This window comes from Leptonychotes weddellii, chromosome 2, assembly GCF_054177405.1.
Source record: "Leptonychotes weddellii isolate Sample4059 chromosome 2, ASM5417740v2, whole genome shotgun sequence".
Lineage (NCBI taxonomy): Eukaryota > Metazoa > Chordata > Mammalia > Carnivora > Phocidae > Leptonychotes > Leptonychotes weddellii.
The window spans coordinates 167,161,687-167,186,183 of record NC_138370.1 but is presented as its reverse complement, the minus strand read 5'-3'; the positions used below and the strand labels follow the sequence as shown (position 1 = coordinate 167,186,183).

The following is a 24,497-nucleotide window of genomic DNA, read 5'->3' as shown; positions in this document are numbered from 1 at the left end:
ATACTCCTAACACCAATATCTGAGCGTTCTAACTACTCTCCATCCTCACCAATATGTGATGTTTTCAGTCTCTAGATTTCAGCCATTTGGTACGTGCGGTGTTTTGCTTTAAGGTGACTCAAAAAATAAATCGAATTTTCAGAGGTAGGATTTTCCTCCCAGCTTCACCAGATAGCTGTCCTCCTCAATTTCACACTTACGTTAGTTGTGCATAGCGATGTGCTGGTAAACATTTAACAATGGGAACTTCGGGGTGGCGGGGCAGTGGAGAGCCCTGGTTTATAGCATTTGCTGATTTCTGTGGTGTAAATATACCCACTGAGGACAATTTTAAGCTACCAACACTAAACACAGAATTGGAAAGAAATGTGCACCCTGGGCTCTTGTGAGCCTGCTCCAACACATTACTATCTGGTACTTCACAGTGAGATTCAATTAATAGAAAAGAATCTGCATTTTCCAATGATAAGGACTATGAATAAACATGCCATGGTGTGAACCAAGGTCACGAACAAAGAAGAGAGAGGGGGCTTTCCATTCCACTACTGGCTACACTCGCAACATTTGAAGAAATTCAAATTATTGAATTTAAGGGACTCAAATCTAAACCTCATTTGCACTGATTGGAAAGCTTGGCCCGGAAGATGAACCTGGATAGTGAAGAACCCACTGGACTCTGAGGATGGCTGAGTTTGAAATCACATGCACACTGTAGTTTCTCCCAGGTCCCAAGGAAGTCCATGGGTCCATTTGCCAACTTGGCAAATTTATCTCCTCTACCTTGTGGACATCAAGGCCTCTACTGATGCCTGCTATAAACTGGGAGCTCTCATGGCTCAGACAGAAGCCAAGTCCTCTTTGCTATCAGATTTCTTCCCTTTCCAGCATTGCTCTTCTTGCCTAATATACCCTCTTCTTTGCTTTGCCATTTTCCCATCCAAATCATTCCTGCCTCCCATTGTTGAATTCCATCTGGGTACCAACCTTATGCTCTGAATTTTACGTACATGGCATCATTTGACTCTTAGAATAGTATCCCCATTTTAAAGATGAGATCCCTAAGGCTCATAAAATTTAAATCGTCACACGCTAAGAGTAGCTCTTAACTTAGCTCTTTTAATGACCAAACTTAGATTTTGAACATAACTCTTCTTACAACCAGAGCCCAAAAGCTTCCCATTTTGTAGGCAAGCCCAATTAAAAGCCCTAGAACTCACTTTTAGATGGTCCTAAATTATTAGCCCTATGGCAGATCAATCTTTTGCACACACAGAGCTGCTACACCACCATTACCCGCTTGACACAATCCCATACCTCGTCTTTCATGTCCCACGTAGTGCTACTCCAGGCCTGTGTCGATCCTGGTTTATGGAATTATTCAGTTCAGTATCAAAATCCTGGCCATTTACTATCTGTATGGCCTTAGACAACTTAACTAACCTCAGAAATTTGTAATAATAATACCTACCTTGAAGAACTATCCTATAGATTTAATAAAATAGCATATCTGAAGCATCAAGTTGGGCACATGTGAGGGGTTAATTGAGTGAAATGGTCACTATTATTATTTAGGTCACAGCCTGTAGTTGATTGTTACAGTAATGGCCCCCCAATATATGATCTCTCCTGCATCCATGCCTTGGCATCATCTCTCCCACCTTGACTCTGGGATTGGTTTTGATCCACAGAACACTAGTAAACAGGATGAAATTAGAGACTTGGAAGTCACTTGTACACTGGGATTGCTTTCTTGAAATGCTCCCTCTCCATGAAAAAGCCTGGGCTAGACTGCTAGAGACACATAGCTTAGCCCAATACCCAACACCAATTGGCAGACATGTACATGGGGCTATCTGCACCCATCCAGCCCCAGGAAAGTTGCCAGGACTGCAATCACATGAGTGATTCTGATGGAGACCAACAGAAGACCACCTAGCCCAGTGCAGCCAAAGTTGTTAATGCACAGGATTTTAAACGAATAAAATGGCAGTTGTTTCAAGACACTAAACATAGGAGCAGTGTGTTAGAAATGTGTCCTTCATATTTGACCTTTCCAGCACTTAGCACTCTAGCTCATACATGGAAGGCATCTGATGCACATTCAGTGAGTTCTGTAGAGGAGAAACTTGTGCACAAAACTGAGATCTCCGAAGGCAAAATCTAGGCTTCATGCTTCCATGGCATCTCACATAGCTCAGACATAGAGAGGGTGCAAAATAAGGCTTTCCTCAGTAAAAGAAGTTTGACTCCATTTGCATTTAAGGAAAATCAAAGCTTTGTTTATATGAACAACTAAGATTTTTAAGCATCTTCTTGAGCAATGACCTCTCTCACAACCTGGACTTTTTCTGACATAGCTGTGTATGAACTAGACTTTTTATCAAAGGGCACATTCCAGCTCCGAATTGGAAGAAGCTGACCTCCCTAATTAAGGGAAATGAGAAATGGAGATCAGTGAGCAACAGATGCAGAGACTCAAACTAACCTGCTTTTCCTTCATCCAGGCCCCCTACTGCAAATCCCTCGGCATGTGACCACAAGGGCACTTTTCACCAGAGCTGTATTGACATTTCTGTGGCTCCACATCTGGAAAAGCAACTTTTAAACTTGATTTCACAAGCACAATTGTGGCTCCCTTTTGGCCTTTAAAGACTGTGAAACCTACAGCTAAGAGCTTTGCTCCAAGATTTAGGAAACGCTATTGGGAAGTTAGCATACTTCTTCTTGGTGAGTATTTATTTACAGAAGGACACCCAGAGTGGACTGTCACCCTTCAGAGAATGCATTTGGGGAAGCACGTCGCTGCAGAGCTCCCAACACACACTGAGATCACAAACTCTGGCTCAACCATTTCTCTGCCTGGCAAAGTGGGCAACTTCCAGTGTGAGGCTAAGGACATTAACCTGTCTTCTGTTAATATCAATAAATGATTCAGCCTTCTGTGCAACAGCAAAAGCATGGTTCTGAGCATCTTGGAAGAACTTACTCTACGTGTCTGATAGGCCTATAGCCAAATCAGTGACTCTGCCTCAGAAGTTGCCAGTTGTCTTCATCTGTTAAGCCTCCTTCCCTGGGACCTAGGAGGAGTTGTAATTGCGTCCTGTTTTCAAGAGAGAAGAGCAGCTTCCCCAGATGTGCTGCAGGCAGGATTGCAAATATGCCAGCAATTGGAGAGGAAGGGAGGACAGCAGAACTAACCATTTTCTGAACATCTTATGTTCCAGGCATTCAATATACATGCTTATATTTAGGACTAACCATGACCCAGCTTGGAGGGAATTATTTTCATTATACATAAGAGGACACTGAGGTTAAGTAATCTTCCCAAATTGATTAATATGTCACAATTTAAGTTATTTGTCCACCTTAAGGAATTTGCCATGATTCATTGGGGTGGAGATGAGCAGCTAATTAATGGTAGAACAGATGTTTAAAACTAATCCAGCCTATGTTCTTTATCAGAAATTTTAAACTGAAAAAAAAAAATACCGTTATTGAGAGTTGCCTATGTGCCAGGCACTGTGCTATGACCTTCATGTCTTTTTTCTTATTTAAACTATGAGGAAATTATTACCCTTGATTTGTAGATGAAGAAACGTCTCTGCCTGAATCTGGCTCTTTGTGAACAGGCCCATTATTAGTACACACACACACACACACACACACACACACACGCTTTTGGGTGTTTTGAAAGAGACCAACATTTTCATGGATCTCACTAAGTCTTTGGGTTGAAAGGGACTTCTAAACCTTTGTGTACTAGTAATAAATACCTTCTCTTTCTATAGCCTTCTTTAGTTTATAAACCACTTGCAGAATCATCATCTTGTTTTATCCTTCCAACAACCTTATCCAGAATGAAATGTAATCACTTCACAGATGAGGAGCTAAGGATGTAAGAAGTTGAGGAACTTACTCCAAATCCACCAGGCAAAGTCAGGCACTGGACCCAGTGTGTCCTCAGCACCAGTGGCAAACTTCACAGACACATGACTTTCAGTGACAAAGTGTAACCTAAGTTTATACCTGTACTATGATCACAGCTATGTAAACTATATATACACACCTCCCACTATTTTTGAATGAACCAGTAGATGCAAAAATGCATGCAATATTTTCTATCTCATCTTGCCCAGCCACTAAACATATATCTGGGAAGCTGTAAGAGAAGAAAGCTCACAGAAGGTAAACACTGGGGAAAGGAGAGAGGGAAAGAGGGAAATAAGGCTTTAGCAGCACGTCAACAACGTCAAGGCTACTTGGGATTGTGGTGAGTGATAGAACGGTTCAGTGGCTGGACCATGAACCTTGACCTTGGATGACATATTTGGCATCTCTCAGTCTCAGACCAAGACATCCGACTCACAAAGACAATCAAATGTATTACAGCACTTGGCACAGTATGCATAACATGCACAGACTACTCAGAAAACAAGAGCCCTTAATATGACAAAGCACTTATCCATCGTGTTGTCTAAGAATGGACAAAGAGATCTCCTTCTCTTCACCATGAAGCAACTGGGGTAAAGCCCCATTCTCAGCTCACAGCTCCTTGGTTCCATTCCGAGGAGACCCTACAAGGAAGCAACTGCCGCCAGTAACAGCTTTGATTGAGAGTATCCAAGGGAGTCCGCTTGGTTGCTACAGTGTCCCCCCGTTTCTGCATGCACACCCAAACCCAGGTTCCACGAGATAGACTGCATCTCATGCAAACTCATAACCTGTGAAATTGTGTTTTGATTGGGTACACCACATATGCCTAGCCTTATCTACCCAAGTCCCTAAGGAAAATTATAGAATACATTTTTTTTTCTTAGCCCCCGTAGAAAAAGATTCAGTTATTACATTTTTTAAAATTCAGGGCAGGCATAACCAGAGCTAGCCTTGACATTTCTGAACAGAGCTGAATTTCCAGGGAAAGCATAGCTAACACAACCAGTATACCACGGTCTATTTCAGGACATAGAAAAGGTGAGTGGATTCACAATATCCCAGAAAAATCAATATTTTCCCTTAAATATCTGAAGCAGATGAACCAAATATTTAAATTAGATGATGGCATGATTTATTCAAATTCTCCCACCTGGTGAAACAACTTTTTCAATGGCATTATACATCATGTGTGCACCTACTTAACAGGTGTTTGATAATCCTTTAGAAGATGTTACATGTGAATAAGATTCTAATTCCTACATAGTTACCTTTGAACGAGAACATTACTTTCCATCTTGAAAGCAAACAACACACGAAAAATACCAGACTGTGTTGTATAGTATGTATTCAAACCCAGACTTAACAGGGACCTTTCCCCCACCTTTACCCTTCTTTAAGACTGGATGGAGTATGTGAAAAATGGTTTGTAAACTCGGAAGCCCTACACAAATATCAGTTGTTGTGCTGGAAAATAAACTTTACATTTATCTGAGAATCAAACAACTACAAAAACTCCAGAGTTGGGAGGAAACCAGGAGGTCACAAAGTCCAACCTCCCATTTTCAAGTGGCCCCCTACAAATGAAAACCAGATGACATTTTCAACAGACCACTTTCAAATTAAATGTCAACTGCATACGATGCAGCCTAAAACATCATAAACTCTTAGAACACAAAGCTCTTCCCCATTTTCTCCAGGAGGCCATCAAGGAATTCATATATTCATTCTAGAAGTCTATAAAGGCATATTGCTGGGTACCTCTTGGGGAACTCATCTGTTTTCATGGCTTTGGTGAGCACATTTTAAGGTTATAATCCTTCCACATGCTTTCAAGAGTCACCTTTGTAATTCTACCCACATATTATGTTTGACTCATAGTCAACAGATATAAAGCATAATAAAGCAACTTAAGCCTGGAATCCCAATTGCCAGTTGGGAATTTAAAACTTTGGCTGCCAAATACCTCCAAAGTGCAGATTATAGTGGTTTCTTGACATTGAAGGAGCTCGTTCAATGAAAGGAAAAAGTCAAGAAAATCATACAATGGGTACAGAATGCCAGAGAAATGGAGAAAGAGCAAAGAGAAGCTGACCCAGCAGCAGAAACTAATTTTCAAAAGAGACTTCAATCAGTCTAGTTTTTCATCAATTTAAAAGAAAAGATTCATGTTCTGAAGTGTTATTTAAAATGTATAAACCAGCTAACTTACATTTGTATACTTTAACAAAAATGTGCTTAATTTTTTTAGTATACACATTTATTAAGACACTCAAAAATATTTTGAATACACACCACGACTGACATTTGAATGGAAATTTAAAATTTACGGAAGACACCCATAAACGTCGTTGTGTGTGGTACTTTCCATTGCCTTTGGGCAGTGGATATTAGTAAGAACTCCATCTAACCAACAAGACTTAAGAGCTTGAGCTCTGGGGACCACAGCTTGGATTTGTATTTTTAAAGCTCAACCAATTTATCTCTTTGAAGGAGCAACTGGACATAGTTTAGAGGTCAATTTTGGGGACTAGAGATTCCAGTTGGAACTCAAGCTCTACCCGTGTCAGGGCCCAGGTTCCTCACCTGTAACATCGGGCTATAGTGGAAATTAAATTAGTGAATGTATGTAAAACTCATGAAGCATCACAGAGTTAGTTTACTGGAAAGGAAAACTGTTATCATTATACTAAAACAAAAAGGAAACACTGCAGAGTGACAAAGAAACTCCATCATAATCTCATCACACAACCATATTTTTTTTTTTGCTGTATTTTTTTCCTTTCCTCATTGTTAACATAATTGTCATCATCAGTATATACAAATCTGTGCTCTGTTGTGTTTACTTAATATAGCATAAACACTTTTCTCACAAACACCATGTTTAATATCTACATCCAGAAAATTTATTATAAGTAATCATCTCCTTAGTTTTTAAACAGTAAGTTTGCTTCCAATTTCGGTGTTAAAAATAATGCTGCAAAAAACATCTTCGTGAATTTAGCATTCTCCACGTACTAGATAATTTTCTAAGAATGCATTTTTTATATGTATGATTCTTAAGAGCCATGTCTTTCTTCTTAATTATTAAGTCCCCGAGACTAGTAGAAAGTCTGGTTTAAGAAATATTTGGTGAGGGCGCCTGGGTGGCTCAGTTGGTTAAGCGACTGCCTTCGGCTCAGGTCATGATCCTGGAGTCCCGGGATCGAGTCCCGCATCGGGCTCCCTGCTCGGCAGGGAGTCTGCTTCTCCCTCTGACCCTCCTCCCTCTCATGCTCTCTGTCTCTCATTCTCTCTGTCTCAAATAAATAAAGAAAATCTTAAAAAAAAAAAAGAAAGAAATATTTGGTGAATGAACGAATGAATGAATCACTTCAACAGATTCTTACATGTTAATTATTGGGTGAAAATGTTTATCTTGAACATTAAAATATAAATGCCAAGTGGTAAAAATACAGGATACTCTTATTCTATACATTGTTGAAGCTATCAAATGGCATAAGAATGGGGCCGCATTATTTTTTAAATTTTTATTTCTTTGAAAACCTAGGTGTGCCTTTCTTTTTAGAAGAAATTAATGGTGGGTCAGCAAGCAGGTGTAGAGATTAAAACTAAATCCCTCACTCCTCTCCCTTTCCCTGGGGGTCTCATTTCAAATTCCTTGGCCAATGACATCCTTTCACTAAAAAGACATCCTTTCCATCAAGTTTTATTTACATTTCTGCAGCTCTACATCTGGAAATGGGACTTTTAAACTTTATTTCACAAGAACTCTGTGGCTCCCTCAAGGCCTTTTAAATAATAAAGATATTAAAGATTTGTCTTTTATATTTCTTGTTTTTTTTTCTAATTCTGCTTTTTATGATGTAATTGGAATATGTCCTTGAGGCACAGAAGTTTTTAATTTTTAAGGAATCAAATAATTGACTCTTTGCATTCAAGAAAATATTCCCCATGCTTTTCCTCACCTTGAATTTTGTTCTCAATGACTTCTGAAAAGAGCGGTTCAAAGTGCTACTTCCCTGATCTTATTGCCCAGCTTCTTCGCAACATTAGCCCATTCTTCAGAGCCCCTGAAAATACAGCTCTTCCCTGGCTCTTCCCTGACCTCAGCAGCCTAATGTTTTCTTCCACCTACATTTGTTTGATTTCAGGCTTGATAACCGTATTAAACTTTCAAAGCAAATGGAATGTGGTCTGCGGTTAAAAGGTACAAGAGGGAAAACTATATCATGTCCTGTTTCTGCTAATGGTAGGTCAGGAGCAAACATCCATAAGCAGATGCAGTGAAATCCACTGCCCACAGGGAGGACAGTTCACTCTGGCTCTTTAAGAGTCAATGCAGTTGACATGTTGAGTGAATGTTTCAGCCCAGGCCCAAATCAGAGGCCACTTCCCCAGATTTGGGGTCTCAATATCACCATGCTAAAGCTGGGGGTGGGGTTATATCAGATTGGTGGTCTTTGTTCTGTGCCCAAGAGAAGTGAGGTGCAAGGTGTGAGCGGATCCCCCTACTCCCAAGTTGACATTGAGCTTCCATGTTACAGAGTAGCCCCAGTAACCACAACCACAATGTACCAGGGGCCTCTGAGGTCCCCTTTCAGCTCTGTCATGTGAAGATTCGATGGCCATACCTGTTTCTTTTGAGCATAGGAGAGTGTGTTAGCCCTCCCTCTCAGTAACAGCTTTCCTATCAAAGGAAGCCAGACAACAATGTGTAGGGCTCACTCCCCTCTCTTGGCTTCCGTTGGCAGGACCAAGGACCAGGCGCATGTTAGGTGCTCAATAAATGTTTGTTATGGTTGCTAATATTAGTTATAATATAGGTTTTTACAAAATACAAAGTTACCTTTTATCCGATATGCACTGCTCCTTCCAGCAACAAATTCCTTAATCACAGCAGTTGCAGGTCATAATAATCATACCGATAACAGCATAACGACCTACGGAATTCCTATCTTATACATGCTATCTCACTCAGTCCTCATTTTTCAGGCCGGGTAGGTATTACTAATGCTGATTTACTAATCTTGATTTATGGGGTCATTTATGAGGAAGCCGAGTGCCAAAGAAGTCAGTTTGCCCAAGAAGAAATGAGCTAGTAAGCAGCAAGCCTGGGTTTTCAGGCCAAGTCTTTCTGATCTCAACTCTCATACTTTTTGCACACTCCACACTGTCTCTAAGACCTTGGCCCATTCCTGACATTCTTCATATTACCTAATACACTCGGTTTGCCACACAGTGGTTAGTTAACAGATGAGAAGCCTCACCTGTGACAGGGAAGCCTGCAACATGGCTGACTCGGGTTTAATCACTTCAAACAATGAACAGCCCAGTAGTTGCAGGTTTTATAAACAGAAGGCAAAGTAAATTCTTTCTTGGGCGGTTGATAAGCAAAAGATCAAACTCTCAACAGAACTAGTTGCATCTTAATTTATTGGAAATGGGGCTAAAGATTCTAGCTATACATTTTTTTATGGCCTCCATGCATAGAAATCAGACTTTTGAAGGATGTGTTGTTACCTTCTGTGGTAGTTTGAGAGAATATTTCCAGAGCTATAAAAGCCCTGAATATGCAAATTTTGGAAACACTTCTATGTTAAAAATACCGTAAAGCAACCATGTGTAAGCATTGCTCAAAGCAGGTAGAAGGCAATGTCGCATTTGCAGCTTGTAGGCTGCCCAGAGCTCTTTATTAATTCTATCATGTCATTTACATGAAAATGGGCCCTCCTTTGTATTAAGATGCTAAAGCCACATCACATGGACAATGCAAATGAGTCAGCAAAGAGAGCTTTGTCATAAAAATATATAATTTATTTCAGCAGTTTCTGTGGATTTTTGATATCAAAGTCTCTTTATGACACTGACAGTCATCAAGCGGATGTTTGTCAAAGCACATTTCCCAGATGTCTAAATAAAACAGCTTTTGCTTTGATGAGTTTTATACTGAGAGCTGGAGAAAGACTGTGTTCTATTTGAATTTCTCTACTTTTGGAGTATGTGTCATATCTTTCTCTTTTCAATTCGCCTCTCACCCAAAATTTGAAGAGTTAATGTTCAAGTTAGTTGGACTCCAGTTCATGAAAATCTCCTATAAATGTCTTTATAACAAGCGAGGGAACAATAAGGTAGAGGGCAGAAAAGTGTCTTTAAAATAACAGAGATTCAACCGATAAATGGGAAAAAGCAAGGACAATTCAGAAACAAAATTTAATGACTTATAAACATATAGAAAAATATTTATCCTCAGTAGTAAACCACAGAACACAAATGAGAATATCAACACCAAACAGGTTTTATCTACTAAATCAGCATGTGTTTCTTGCAATGATATTCAGCAGAGGCCAGAGTGTGGTCAAATGACCATACTAATACATATCCATACTAATAAGAGGATCAATTGTATAACCTTGGTGGAAACTTGGTGGATACTTGGTATGAAGAGTCTCAGAAATGTCCACACTCTCTGAATTTGTGACCCCCATAAGGTTGTTACCCAAATTATGGAAAAATCCTTATAATCAAAGCTGTTCACCACAATAGCATTAATATAGCAACAATCATTAAAACTCTAACAATAAATTATCTTATTGACTGAAAAAAAATACTCAGTAAGTTTTGTGAGAAATACTCTTTGAGAAACTCTTTAAAAGTAATATTTTTAAATGTTTGTTATAAAGCAAATGAGAAAAGCAAAATATAAATGTATAGTACAAATGCCATCTCTCCTGAAAAAAAGTAAAAGAAGGGACGCCAGGGTGGCTCAGTCAGTTAAGCGTCTGCCTTTGGCTCAGGTCATGATCTCAGAGTCCTGGTATGGAGCTCCGTGTTCATCAGGGAGCCTGCTTCTCCCTCTGCCCCTACCCCCGCTTGTGTGCATGCTCTCTCTCTCTCAAATAAATAAATAAACTCTTTAAAAAAGAGAGAGAGAAAAGAAAAAAATACTGCAAAAAAAAAAGGAAGCCAAATACTAATTGTCAAGGTCTTTGGGTGGTGAGGTGTTGGATGATATTTATTTTTTCAATCTACTTGTCTCTATTCTTCTTATACTCTACCATAAGCATATATTACATTGAAACTAAGTGCAAAGTGAATTATAAAAGGCAGAAAACAGAAAACAAAACAAAACAAAATTACATGAAAAGCCTTGATAACAAGTCATTGCTTAACATTTATCACTGCCCCCATGTCCTCATGTAGCTAGGACTGGGGCTGTGGAGTCACCGGGTGGCAGCTGCAGCCATCAGACCGGGGACAGGTTTGAGAAAGAAAAGGGGATGTCGCTCCCAATGGCCTCATCTTCCGGGGCTGTGAGCTGCCTGATGTCACTGCCACCAGCAAAGGTTCTCCTGGGCACTGGCCTAGGAGTGCATGGCAATAGGGTGCTCCCATCACAGCCCCCCACCCCCATGAGGGGAGCTCAGTGAAAATGGCTTGGAGGATAGAGAATGCTCCTAAAAATTCTTTCCAAGAAAGTGGTCGAAGATAGCGTACCCAGGAGCTGACCCGAGGTCACAGCCTTATTCAGCACAGGGCAAATGGCCGTGACCAGAGTCCAATAAATATTCACCCAGCGAATGAAAAGAAGCCACCCCACGCGCAGCAACCTGGTGAAATGAACCAAGGTGGTGTCAACACTGCTGGGAGCACCTTCCAACCAGCTGCCAGGCAGAGCAAGGAGCATTCTCTCATTTGATCTTCACAAGAAGAAGAACAAAAACACACATTTCTCACTCCATTGGAAACCAGGGCTACGTAACACAGTTCCGTGCAGATTACACAGTCAGTTTGGAGAAGTCCCACAGATACATACCATGATTTAATTAATGGCATTTTTACCCAAACTAATTTGAAATTTTAATGTGTTAAAACAATGTCAAGAATCTCAGTATTCGACTACTTAACACAACTTTTTAGAGGAGACGGCAGATGTGTTCCATGTGTTTCCAGAGAAACAAGAATGTTCACATGGATGGAAGCTGCAAGAAGGCAGAGCCTAGATTAGTATGTGGAAGACTTTTTCACTTTTACAGACCTCCAACAAAGCAGCGGGCAGCCTAACCCTCCTCAACTTGCACAGGAATTTAGTAGTAGCTGCAGGGCTGTGCGCTAAGATTTAGGAGCAACCATTTCCTCCCTAAGCTTTCTCCCGCCTCCATCAGACTAATCCCCATCTTGGTAAATGGCACCAATACCCACCTATTCACTGAAGACGAATTTATGAATCTTCTCTTTCCTTTACCACCCACATGCAGTCATCAGCAAAATACATCTCAAATTCATTCACTTCTCCCCAGCCTCACCACCTCCACCCTCCTCCACTCCAGGATCTTGTCTCCAGTGTGCAGCGCTGGAGAAGCCCCCAAAATGTCCACACTCTTTCCCTGCTTCCTGAAATTCACTGTCTGCACAGCTGCCAGAATGACGTATCAACAGCAAATCAGATCATACCACTCCCCTACTTGTCTCCTTCCAAAGGCTTCCCAAAGCACCACAACTGAATCCCAAACTGAAATTCTTTCTCCTGCTCTACAAGGACAACTAAATTCCAGCCCCCAACTGTCTCTCAAATCAAATCTCAGGCTGTTTGCTTCAGTCATATTGGCTTGCTCTCTCTCCTTTTCCTTCTGTGCTTGCCATTGGCTTGCACTTAGAATGCTCTCTCCCAAGATGTTCACGGGGCTGGCTTATTCTTGCATGGAAGTTTTTGTTTCAATATCAATGTCTCAGGGGGAGACCTCTCTAACTATCCTATTCCAAAGTAGCCCCAAACATAGGGGGGCTACTTTGGAATAGGATAGTTAGAGAGGTATCTCTTATTTCTTCCTATTACTTAGATCACTCCTTGATACTTTCTTTTTTTTTTTTTTTATTGATTTAGTTCAGAGCAAGCTCTATGAGAAAGGGACTGTGTCAATCTCCTTCATTGCTTCATTCAAAAATCGCTTTTATGTCTGGCATAAAGCAGTTGTTTAATTAATACAAATGGAATGCATGTTAGATATACTGTATCATGACCAAATTCCACACAGGGAGAACACAAAGACACTAGCTAAGGAGCCGAGTGACTCACTGGGGAGCGTTCCTAGAGAGTTGTGTAACTTCCTTCAAATCCTTCTGACCCAATTGATGTATTAACACTTTGGGAGCCACTTAACAATACAGTGACTAATGGGGTCTCAAGTGACATTTCATGACATGACTGTTCCCTTATCAAAAACGAGCACATTCTTTGAAGTGTAGCCATTGAAAATGACTATCAGGACTACACGAGCTCTTGTTCATATTATCCTTCCTGTCACTCTCTGACCATCTTCACCATGGGTGGAGATCCTGTCCCCTCCTGGAGAGTCAGCATCTGGAAGGCAGCTCTACATCTGCTCTCTGCTACACACGACCCTTCCTGGTGCACAGGCTAATCTCATGCGTGGCACTTCCATACTGGTGACGGCCTTTTTCAAAACCGTGCCTGTAACAACGTTCTCAAAAAAGTGAAGCCCATTCAGCCTAAAAACGCCAAAAAATGGGGGTGCCCGGGTGGCTCAGTCATTAAGCGTCTGTCTGCCTTCGGCTCAGGTCGTGATCCCAGGGTCCTGGGATCAAGCCCCGCATCAGGCTCCCTGCTCGGCGGGAAGCCTGCTTCTCCCTCTCCTGCTCCCCCTGCTTGTGCTCCCTCTCGCTGTGTCTCTCTCTGTCAGATAAATAAATAAAATCTTAAAAAAATAAAATAAATAAAAATAAAAACTCCAAAAAATATTAATGAACCTGGCATCCATTCATCCAGGTATTTCAACAGGTGCTATGCTACAAAGGTCCTTTGGAGGGCGTTAAGGTTTGGATGTAGGAGAACACAAAGGCAACACTAGAAAGAACGAGGGCCTTTGGAGCTCCTGCACAGGGTAAGGGTAAGAGGCCCTTTCTGTGAGTCTGTTATTGAAGCTGCCAGTGAGCAGTTTCCTGCACATAGAAACACCTAGCCAGAGGCAACACGGAGTAATGAAAGGATCACAAGCTTTGGAGTCCAATAGACCTATCCAAATCACAGCTCTACCATCTACTAGCTGTGCTCCATGGCCAAGCTATTTATTTTAGCTGAAGCTCAATTTTTCCTACATGCGGAAGTATTATGGTAATATCTATGTCATAGAAGTATTCAGAAATTAAGTAAACTTATGTATGGAAAAGCTTCTAAAAGTCTTGGCATCTAGGAGATGCTTAATTTAAATGAGCTTATTTCCTCCCTTTCCTGAGCACAGAGGATGCTGTTTTCACTGCAGAAACTTTGCAGGATTTGAGGATGTCAGATTTCCCACACTGCAGAAATTTGAACAGTCTAAGAATCAAAAAGAAAACAAAACAAAACCATCACTCAACATCACTGGCTTCGGAGAGAGAGGTCATACCAAATTTCTGGAATGGCAGGAAGGTGGATAGTGGAACTATTAAATGAAGTAAGGGACATAGGAAAAGAATAAATGGCGAGTTCAGTTTGGGATATGATGAACTTATGATGTCTGTTCAACATCGAAATGAGCATTTTCAGGAAGTGGTTGGATATACAGGTCTGAAACTCTGGAATGAGTTCAGGTCTGCAGGTAGATACTTGGGTGTTATGGATGATAGAGGTGACATTCAAAACCATAAGCATGTGTGTGTGTTTGTATTGAGGAGGGAAAGATATCACCCAGAAAGAATGTATCAAGAGGGGGAACTTGTTAAGAATAGGAAATACCCTCCTTTATGGGGGTGGGGGGTTTGAAGCAGTGGGATGCTGGTGAATGTTTAATGTTCTTGGGGTTGAAGGGGGGCTGATTTTTAACACTTGTTAATTTCTATGTGTCAATACTCCACCATAGCCAATTTCAAGCTACCAACATGACATCAGCAAGTTCACAGAGTTTCTGAAAGATTACCAATAGGTTTTCACAAGCATTTAGGAACAAGACGCAATATACCGCACATGGCCGGAAGGAAAGTCTGAACAGTAAAACAGTCAAGGAAGTAGAAGAAACACTGCAACAAAAGTCCCATGAAAACCAAGAGTCTTGAGTTTCTCAGTAGAGACTGTGGCAATCACAACAGAAAGGCTCAGTAAGTAAACACAAAACGTATCATTCGATTTGCCAACATGCAGGTGAGTGATGCCTCTGAGAGACAGATTCAGCAGCGGGAGGGGAGCGGAAGTCAAGCTGCGGGGCCTTCACAGGGAACAGATGGGAAAAAAGTGGAGACAAGCGTGGACAATCCTTTCAAAACACTGGCTTAGAAAGGGCAGGAGAGAAATAAAGCAATGGCCACAATGGGATGCAGGCTCAAGGTACAGTCTGACAATAACCTGAGAGGCATGAGCCATTAAACAAAGAGGAGCATAGCAACCACAACATGGCTGAGGACAATGGCCACCATGTCAACAGGACAAGAAGCAAGTCAGGTGGTCAGGAGCGCCACCATCTGCTAGAGAAAGAAAAAAACTTCTGAGAAACGTTCCTCCACCTGCTCTGCTATTACCATCTTGAACAGGAAAGAGATAGGGATGACCCTGCTTGATTTCTAAGGCCAAAGACAGTTGGGAGCAATCCTGATTCTGTCACATTCAAGCTTTGGGATCTCAGGCAGGACTCATTTCCTCAGCTGGAAATTAGATCCAGTAACAACTTCACTGGGTTTTCATGAAGATGTGACTACCTAAAACGTGCGAAGGACCTATCAGGGTGCCTGGCATAGAGCAGACCCTAAGTACATTTTAGTTTCTCTGTTCCACCCCTTACCAAGAGCATTGAGACATTTAAACAAAAATGGCAAAGGTATCCTGTGTTTTACCCATGACTGCGGAGGAAGGAAATGTTCCTTCTGCTGGTAAGTCATGCAGCTCCCGGGGCATGAAGGGATAAACAGGATGGAACTTTCCTCCCCTCCTCACACCCATCTGTTGCACAATGAAGTGGTAAATTTTTATATGCATGGGCTGAGCTAGGTACTGCCACATGCAGGGAAATCCATCCACAAAGCACTTGGAGAATCATCTGGACAAAAGATGTTACATGAACATCAAGGATCATTACCAATCCCATGTTCTATAAGGTATGAATCATGGGAAGAGAGGAAGTATGCATAACTTCAGAAGATCATACCTAGGAAATTAACTTGCTCCAGCTTTTCCTAATTTGACATCAGTTATTTTTAGGGTTTTATGATCTCATTTCTTATATGAACTCAATACAAGAGTAACATTTGTTTTAAATCTCTAAATGGTTCCTTTGGGGCTGAAAACTTAGCTTTATTTATTTTCCTATGGTAAAGATAAAGTTAGGTGGTTACAAAAGTGTAAAAGTCAGTCACTAATATTTAAATCCAACAAACTGTTCCAAATATTTTAAGTAACAGTGGTTACTATACCAGAGAATTCATATAAATATTGAATTAGGCTTATTTATATTAGTTGGTCAAAATTTGGAAAAGGGAGAAAGGAAAGGTCACTTTAAGTTTAGTAAAAACTGTGGCTCACATCTCCATAACAAGATCAGTAGGCACCACTTCTCAGTAGGGAGCAAAGGATAAAAAGCCCTTTAGTTTCCAAAAACCACTTTTATTTTTTCAAGTATGTATGCACTCTAATTCTTCCTATTGCATAGGGGAATACTATTCCTTATGTGGTATTATGCTAGAAAGGTTAAGAAGCCATGTTTCTATAATTTTAAAAGTTATGAATTTTAGTTAATAAATTCACAAATATAGCCTCCTTATAAAAATATTAAAATATCAAATAAATCAAAAGTCACAATCAATATAACTCTCTCTTATAGGTCCTCTCCCTCCATCTAAAATAGTTATTATTGGGATGCCTGGGTGGCTTAGTCAGTTAAGTGTCTGACTCTTCAGCCCAGGTCTTGATCTCAGGGTTGTGAGTTCAAGCCCCACAAAAAAAAAAAAAGAAAAAAAAATTATTATCATCATTTTGTCTTATAATTTGGATGTTTATCCTTCAAGATATTGTTTATTTTCCTGTGCATTTAAATACACACATTACATATACATATACATATTTTATATACATAATATTTATGTGTGTGTATATATGCTTTATATAATATGTAGCAATTATACAATTATATATATACACATATAAAAAACTTTTGTATGGGGAAAAGGAATTTATAAGTAATATACTCTACATTTTCTAAAACTTGCCAATTTTTTACACTAAACAATAATTTTTAGGCCTTCCTAGGTTAGTGTATTCTATATTATTCCATGTAATGTAATATTTTACCCTATATGGAAGCACGTAATCATTTAGGCTTTTGGTCCTATTGGTGAAGAAATATTTGCAATACATATATCAAAGAGCTCTAGTCTCAATATATACATCACTTCTGAAAATCAGTAAGAAAAGATAAATAACCAAATAAAAAATTTGGCAAAAGATATGGATAGCCAGGTTGCAAAAGAAAACACAGAGAAAAATATACTCAACCTCAGTATTATCTAGGTCAGCAGTCTTCAAATGGTCCTCAAAATCATTTCAGGAAAAACTTGAGATCAAAACTATTTTTATCATAATTTTATGTTATTCGCTCTTTTCTCTGTTGACATTTGTACTGAGAGCACACAACAGTAGTGGGAAAAAAAAACAAACAAACCTGGGGAGCCTTAGCACAAATCATGGCGCTGGTAACAACTATAGAGGAGTGATTGCATTCTTTACCACCATGCACTTGGAGTTAAAAACAAAATATGATGGAGCAGTAAAAATTATAAGTTGCATTATATCTCCACCATTGAGTATTTGCCTTTTTATTACTCTGTGTGACAAAATGAGAAAAGCATGAATGCTATCTCTAGGAAAAGCATTTGTGTGATTGTTGTAAGCTCCACCAGAGGCTTATTTCATTCAATACCATTTTAGTTGAAAGAACAACTGACAAACTATAGTTATTCAGATGTATATTTGGCAGACATTTTCTCAGAAATGAACAAAGTGAGCTGATCACTTCAAGGAAAACAACTGACGGTATTTGTTGCCAACAGTAAACTTTGAGCTTTCAAGCAAAAATTAAATTATGGTAGACCTATATCTGCCACTCTGAGCTTGACAGCTTCCCAATACTTAAAGACTTTTCTGATGAGACTGGTGGTGATATTAACAAATGTGATTTTTTTTTTTTTTGCTCTTGCATAATGAAAAATGTCAGATTTGGAAGACTGGCAAAATTCAATGAACAAATATTTTCCAAATAACCTACACATGGTATTACAAATTCATGAGTGGGTGAAAGATCCATTCAAAGTGCAAGATAGACTAATGAATTTTAATATTACAAAGCTTTCAAAGTTCAGTGATATGGTTTCACATTCCACACTGAAGCTCATCTTCAAGAAACTATCACTTGTAGAGTTTTGGTAGAGGAACAAAGAAGAATTATTTCAAAGGCCTATTAGAATATTCCTCCCTTTTCCAACAACAAATCTATGCAAGGCCAATTTTCTACAGACTTTCTTCAACCAAAACAACATATCAGCAGATTGCATGCAGGAGCTTATAAGACTCCATTCTGTAAAGCAAACGTGCAAAACAATGCCAGTCTTCTCACTTAGCTTCTAATTTGTTTGTGAAAATATAATTTTTTAATTTAAAAAATGTCATTTATGTTAACATGTAATAGGTTTAGTACTGTTATTTTTAAATGAGTAGCAACTTTTTTTTTTAATTTCTCAGCTTTAATTTCTAATATGGTGACTCTTGATAGCTATTACCCACAGAAGTAAAAGCTCTTAGGGGTTCTCAAAATTTTTAAGAGTGACAGGGGGTCCTGAGACCAAAATCTCTGAGAATCTCTGGCCAAGGAAATGCAAATTAAATTTAGATATTATGTTTAATCCATCAACTTGGCTAAAATTTTCAAAATTAATAATATCAAGTGTTGGTAAGAGTACATACTTTGATTGCTTCAGGGATCATAAATTGGTACAGTCATTTTGAAGGACAATTAGGCTGTATCTACTATAGAGGTTGGCAAACTTTTGCTATGAAGACTAAAAGAAGGGGAAAAAGCCTTATTTATATTTAAAGCCTTATATATATATGATACCATTGGTAATAAGCAACAAAAATAAGAAACAGGTGATGAGTGTTAAGAAGTGCACTTGTGATAAGCACTGAGTGTTGTATGTTTTAAGTGTTGACTCACTAAATTGTACACCTGAAACTAATATTACACTGTATGTTAAATAACTGGAATTTAAATAAAAACTAAAAAATAAAATGTGTATACTCTATGTTCAGTTGTTATGCTTTTAAGTACCTACCCTAAAGAAATGCTCATACCTATATAGTATCTAATATGTGCTGGGCAATGTTCTCACCACTTTACATATATTAACCCATTTAATTCTCACAAGAGTCCTATGAGGTAAATACTGACAGTTTGTCCACTTTATATATGAAGAAACTGAGGCCCAGATTGGTTAAGTAACTCGTCTAAAGCCACATAGCTAATAAATAGATGTCGGCTGAAGCATTACTTTATATAGCAAAAATCTAGGAACCACCTAAATATTTAGAGACTTTAAACATTAAGTTTGTTCTGGTTCATGTATTTCCTCATATAGATCTCTTTAAGTGGTTTCCTGCCTTCATTTCTTTGCCTATTAAAATTTGCTGAGTTACATTCGAAGTGTCACATTCTCCTTAAAGCTTTGGTTGACCATGCCAGCCCATAATGATCCCTGTTCTTCTTAATCCCCAGAGAACACTATCTCTGGAGTGTATGGAGTTTAATATTGCCTTGATATGTCTTCTATCCCCTGGCAAACCAGCAATTCTTTAAGACTTGAGAATAAATGGATCTAAAGCTCCCTTTTTATTCATTAGTCTGTCACCATCTCTGCCACCTCCATGGCCACCAGCTCCATCCAAGTCACCATCTTAGCTCGTCTGACTTGAAAAAAATCTCCAGATCAATGGCCCTGTTCCCATCTTGCCTTCCTGCAAACTGTTCCCTCCACAGGATCCAGGGCGAGCTTTATACAAAGTTCAATTCGGACAAAAAATTTAGCTCTGAAGCCTCTAATGCTTCCCATTGGATAAAATTATAAATCTTCACCATGGCCTTCAAAGCTTGACTTCATTCAACCTGACCTCATTTCCTACTGCGGCCCTGGCTCACCTGCTCTGGGCACCCAGGGAGTGAGTGGGTGCCCTATCCTTCCCTGTGAGGGACTGAGACACTCCTGCTGCAGAGCCTTTGCAGGGCTGTTCCCTGTGCCAGGATGCTTTTCCCTGAGATGTTGGCAAGACTCATTCTTCCACTTCATGAAGGTCTTTGCTAAAAGGTCCCCTCATCAGGGAGGCTATCCCTGATTATCCTATCTAAATGAGCAGACCATCACCATCCAGCGTCTTTATTCTCTCTTCCCTTCCTCACCTTAATCTTATCACTTACCAGAATCCAGTATATGGTATGTTTATATGTGCATTTGCTTACAGTCTCTCCCCTCAACCCAACCGAAAATAGTGCCTGGGACATAATGCTCCATAAATACATTGATGGAATGAGCCTCAGGCTCCTCCCTGCTCACATGGAGAGAATACTGTCCCCCACAGGATTCTCCTTAATAATTATTGTTTGGTGACTAAAGTACAGCAAGTAATGCCAGGCATGCTGCTACACACCTTCCCCGCCTGATCTCCCGTAATCTCCACACCGACCCCAACGAGAGTGCTACGATCATGATCTCCCACTTTACAGAGGAGGAAACTGAGGCTCAGAGGGGGAGAGTCACGGCATACAGGAAGTCATGGAGGGCACAGTCACAGCCAGGAGTTGCCTCCAGAGTTAACTGGAGTAAAGTATGGGCGAGCACACTGGAAGCACGGAGCTCTCTCCAAAGGCAAGGGACTGCTGTTTCCACGAGTGCTCCCCGCAGGGCTCGGGGCAGGATGTGATGATGGCCCCTGAGCCGGATGTGCGCCCGCGTTGACGTTCCGGGTGAGCAGCACCGCGTCACCGTGCACAGGGGGGCCGGGCAGGTGGGAAAAGGGCCTTTTCCCCACCAGGGACTTTCTTAAACAGAGTTTGGGAAGGGTGTTTGCTAAGACCATTTTCTGATCAGATAACAATTTGACATGAATTCTTCTATTTTCAGCTGGCACCGAACCCGGTCCCGGTGTTATCACCCGCCGGTTATCTGGGTCGCCTGGAAGGAACTCCGGGTAAGGTACAGGAAAAAGGTGGGGGTATTGTTGGGGCTTCCTGCTGGCCAGCACACTGGCCTATTGTTGCGTTTATTTTTTTAGACTATCGCATCACAATTATTTTGGCAACATCCTTTTTCCACCCTGGACCCAATACAATATTTATTGAACTCTGCAAACTGCGTCAATACACAGTGCTTTCCGTATTGTTGCCCACGCTCTTTGGGGCATTTTTTAAATTTTATTAGGAGACTGTGCTAATTGCCATGTGATCAGCCAACCCTCCAAATTCGAAATCATACATTTTTAAACCAAAAGAAGCCTCCAATAGAACCTGGCTCAACCCCTACGTTTAAATAATAATAGTATATTTATATACTATTTATATACCATATAACAGCATAGCATTTCTTGAGATTACGATGTGCCAGGCACTATGCTGGGCATCATCTCCTTCAAGTACTGCCTCCTCCATGGCTGTTAATATATTTCCCATTTCACAGTTGACAAAAGTGAGTTCAGAAAAGGGGTTTAATTACACTCTCAGTAAGTCACAGAAGTGTCCTCTGGTCTTTGGAAGCCCTCCCGCAGACCTCTACACTAGAGATGAGAGGAATGACTTGTCCTTGAAACATGTTGCCACTTTAACTTGTGATCAACCGAGTTCCCTGAGTAATGGCCCTGCAGGGCAAGGATCCCATTCTTGTTGTCAAGACTGGTAGTATGCCTGCCTGATTCATCCGGGTGCCCGTTAATAGGAGCCAGTTAACTGCATTTTGAAAGCCATAAGCAATATGGCAATACAGAAGCTGCCACGATGCCTCATTCCTATTTTCCCCTCCTAATTACTTCTATTTGATTACAGGGGCAAGACTTCACAATGGAATCAACATCGTGAGAAATGTTCTTTTTTCAGTAGGTTCACATCGCTTTTTTTTTTTTTTCCCCCTAACACTGTCACTTTGGATTCTTTAACTGTGGTGGGACCAGATTCAGACACTCAAGAGACTCATTACAGAGAACGGGTAGAGGTGGGAGCAGCCATCTTCATTTCATTCAAAATAGGAAGCTGAGGCCCAAAGAGGAGGGTGCCTTTGTCCCGGCCACATACACAGTCACTTGGTGGCAGAGGATTACTCAAAAAAAGAAGTAGCGTTTGTTGAAAACCTCTTATGTGATGACACATTTCATAATGAAATAATAATAATGATAGCAATAATTTAAAAATAATAGCTAATATATATTGAGCTTTTATCATTTGTCAGGCCTGATGCAAAACGCTTAACACAAATTTTAAACAAATAATAATCATTTGAGACAAGTACTATTATTATTCCCATTTGACAGAGGATGAAACCTCTCAGAGAGGTAACTCGGTCGTGGAGATAGGATGCAAAGCCCTAGCTCTCTCTGGCAAGATGGCCCTTGTTTCACTACAAACACGGGGAGAATGCACAAAGAATGTCACTCTTCAATGCCCTAACCTAGCTGAAATGGATCTTCCTAACTATGGATTTCTGCTGAGACAAACACTGAGAAAGATAGATAGGTTTCAGTAGCCTGGAAAGTAATATTATCTGCCGACCCCACAGGCACTTTCCTTTACCTGTACTTTCCTGTACCATTTAAATACTGATGGGACTTTTAAAAAATGTGTTTAAAAGCGCTTCCAGACCAGTTCAGAGCCTTGATCACTTGAGTAGGTACAGAGAGACCCTGTCACAAAGAAAACAAATGTTTTGTATGAACAGATGTGCAACCCTCTCAGTTCAATGAATATCGTGGAAACCCAAAGGTGTCTATTTAATTAATCCACCTCTTCTCAGAAAAAAAAAAAAAAATGCTGCCCAGTCATCTATGAATATAGGATGCCAGCATGGTGCAAGGGGTCTGTTTTTAAATGTCCATGCCCTTATAAATAGGGCCCAAAGGCTGCCACCCATCAGCTGTGCGACCCCAGACAACTCACTCAACGTCTCTGATCCCCAATTTGTCCATCTGTAAAAGTACAGAACAAAATTAGTGGTCTTTCCCATCCAGTGCTCTGTGGCTCCTTGACAAAGTGTTCTAAGATGATCTCATTCAAATAGCACTTGTTTCATGACCAACCTATTCAATGAGAGACTCTATAATGCTGAAGCAACATTGGCAGTGGTCCACATTTGTGGACTAAGTTGCAGTTGGTGGATTTATTTCATATCTAGCAATATACTGATCTCAGCAACACTGTGGTTCTTTACCACATGAATCCATTATCTGCCCAGTGAAAAAAATTTGAATACCCCAGAGGCATAACTATGGCTACAGAAAAAAAAAAAATCAATCTAAAATCATTTGCCAAAAAGGTAGGCATTAATCCTGAAACAAGGATTCTGGAGCTTAAAGGTAATTGACATATTAACTAAAAGGACCCCCCCCACCCGGCAAGAAGTTTACTTCATTAGGTGTGAAGAACTTCTCCTCATGCTTGACAATAAGACTATAAAGAACATATTTATTAAAAATAATCATTGGAAAGTTCAGAACAATTTTTGTCTCACCACTGGAGTCTTTCTAGTATCTTCTTCTATCTACTTTACAGATAAGGAAATGCAAGAACAGACTCATTAAACTGATCGAAAAAGGTAAAAAAAAAAAAATAAAGGAATGTAGGGTTTGTGACGTTCAGTCCTAACCCAGCCAGTTTTGTCCAGATCACTGCAGCTCAGGGTTCTCAACCATGGCACCATTGATATTTGGGGCTGGATAATTCTCGGTTGTTGTCTTGTATGTTGTCTGATGTTTAACAGCATCCCTGACTTCTGCCCATTAGATGTCAGTAGCTCTCCCCTCTGTTTTTGACAAGCAAAACTATCCCGACATTGATGAGGGTTCTGTTTGGGGGCAAAATCTCCCCAGGTGACAGCCAGTACTACAGATGTTCAAAGAAGGACAAGATGGATAATAAGTCTCCAGCTCCCCTAAGCTGAGGTCTGGCTCAGGTCTCCTCGCCCTTTCCCAGGTGACTCCATTGGCTTCCAACTTTCTCGTCAATTCCAGCCCTCTTCTAATCATAGTAGTATCATGCTGAACCCCTGATTTAAAAACTCGCAAGCGTTTCCTTCGTGGGCTGCCGAATCACACAGACAGCCTTGTGTGGCCTCCAGTCATGATTTCAGCCCCAGCCCTGACGCTCCCATTGCACAGCAGCTGCACACGTTCCCCAGACACACTCTGCATGGCCACTCCTCCTTTGCACATAGTGTTCCCTCTGCCCACAGTGCTGTTCCTGTCCTCCCAGACAGACTCTGTGATTCGTCCTCCTGAACCCATGCACCTGCTGGGAACATTCCACAGGTGCCCAAGAGGCTATTAGAATTGAACTGAATGG

The 24,497-nt window shown here is 40.4% G+C and overlaps 1 protein-coding gene and 1 long non-coding RNA gene across 11 annotated transcripts in view; both read right to left on the bottom strand.

The window, feature by feature from the left end:
- Positions 1–24,497, bottom strand: part of LDB2 (LIM domain binding 2) — a 376,618-nt gene that overhangs the window by 317,601 nt on the left and 34,520 nt on the right. The window lies entirely within an intron of this gene.
- LOC145720230 (uncharacterized) lies at positions 1,147–20,979 on the bottom strand. The gene is made up of 2 exons (XR_014143090.1): positions 7,289–20,979; positions 1,147–7,080 (listed from the first exon to the last, which is right to left on the bottom strand). It is a non-coding gene; the product is annotated as an uncharacterized LOC145720230 (long non-coding RNA).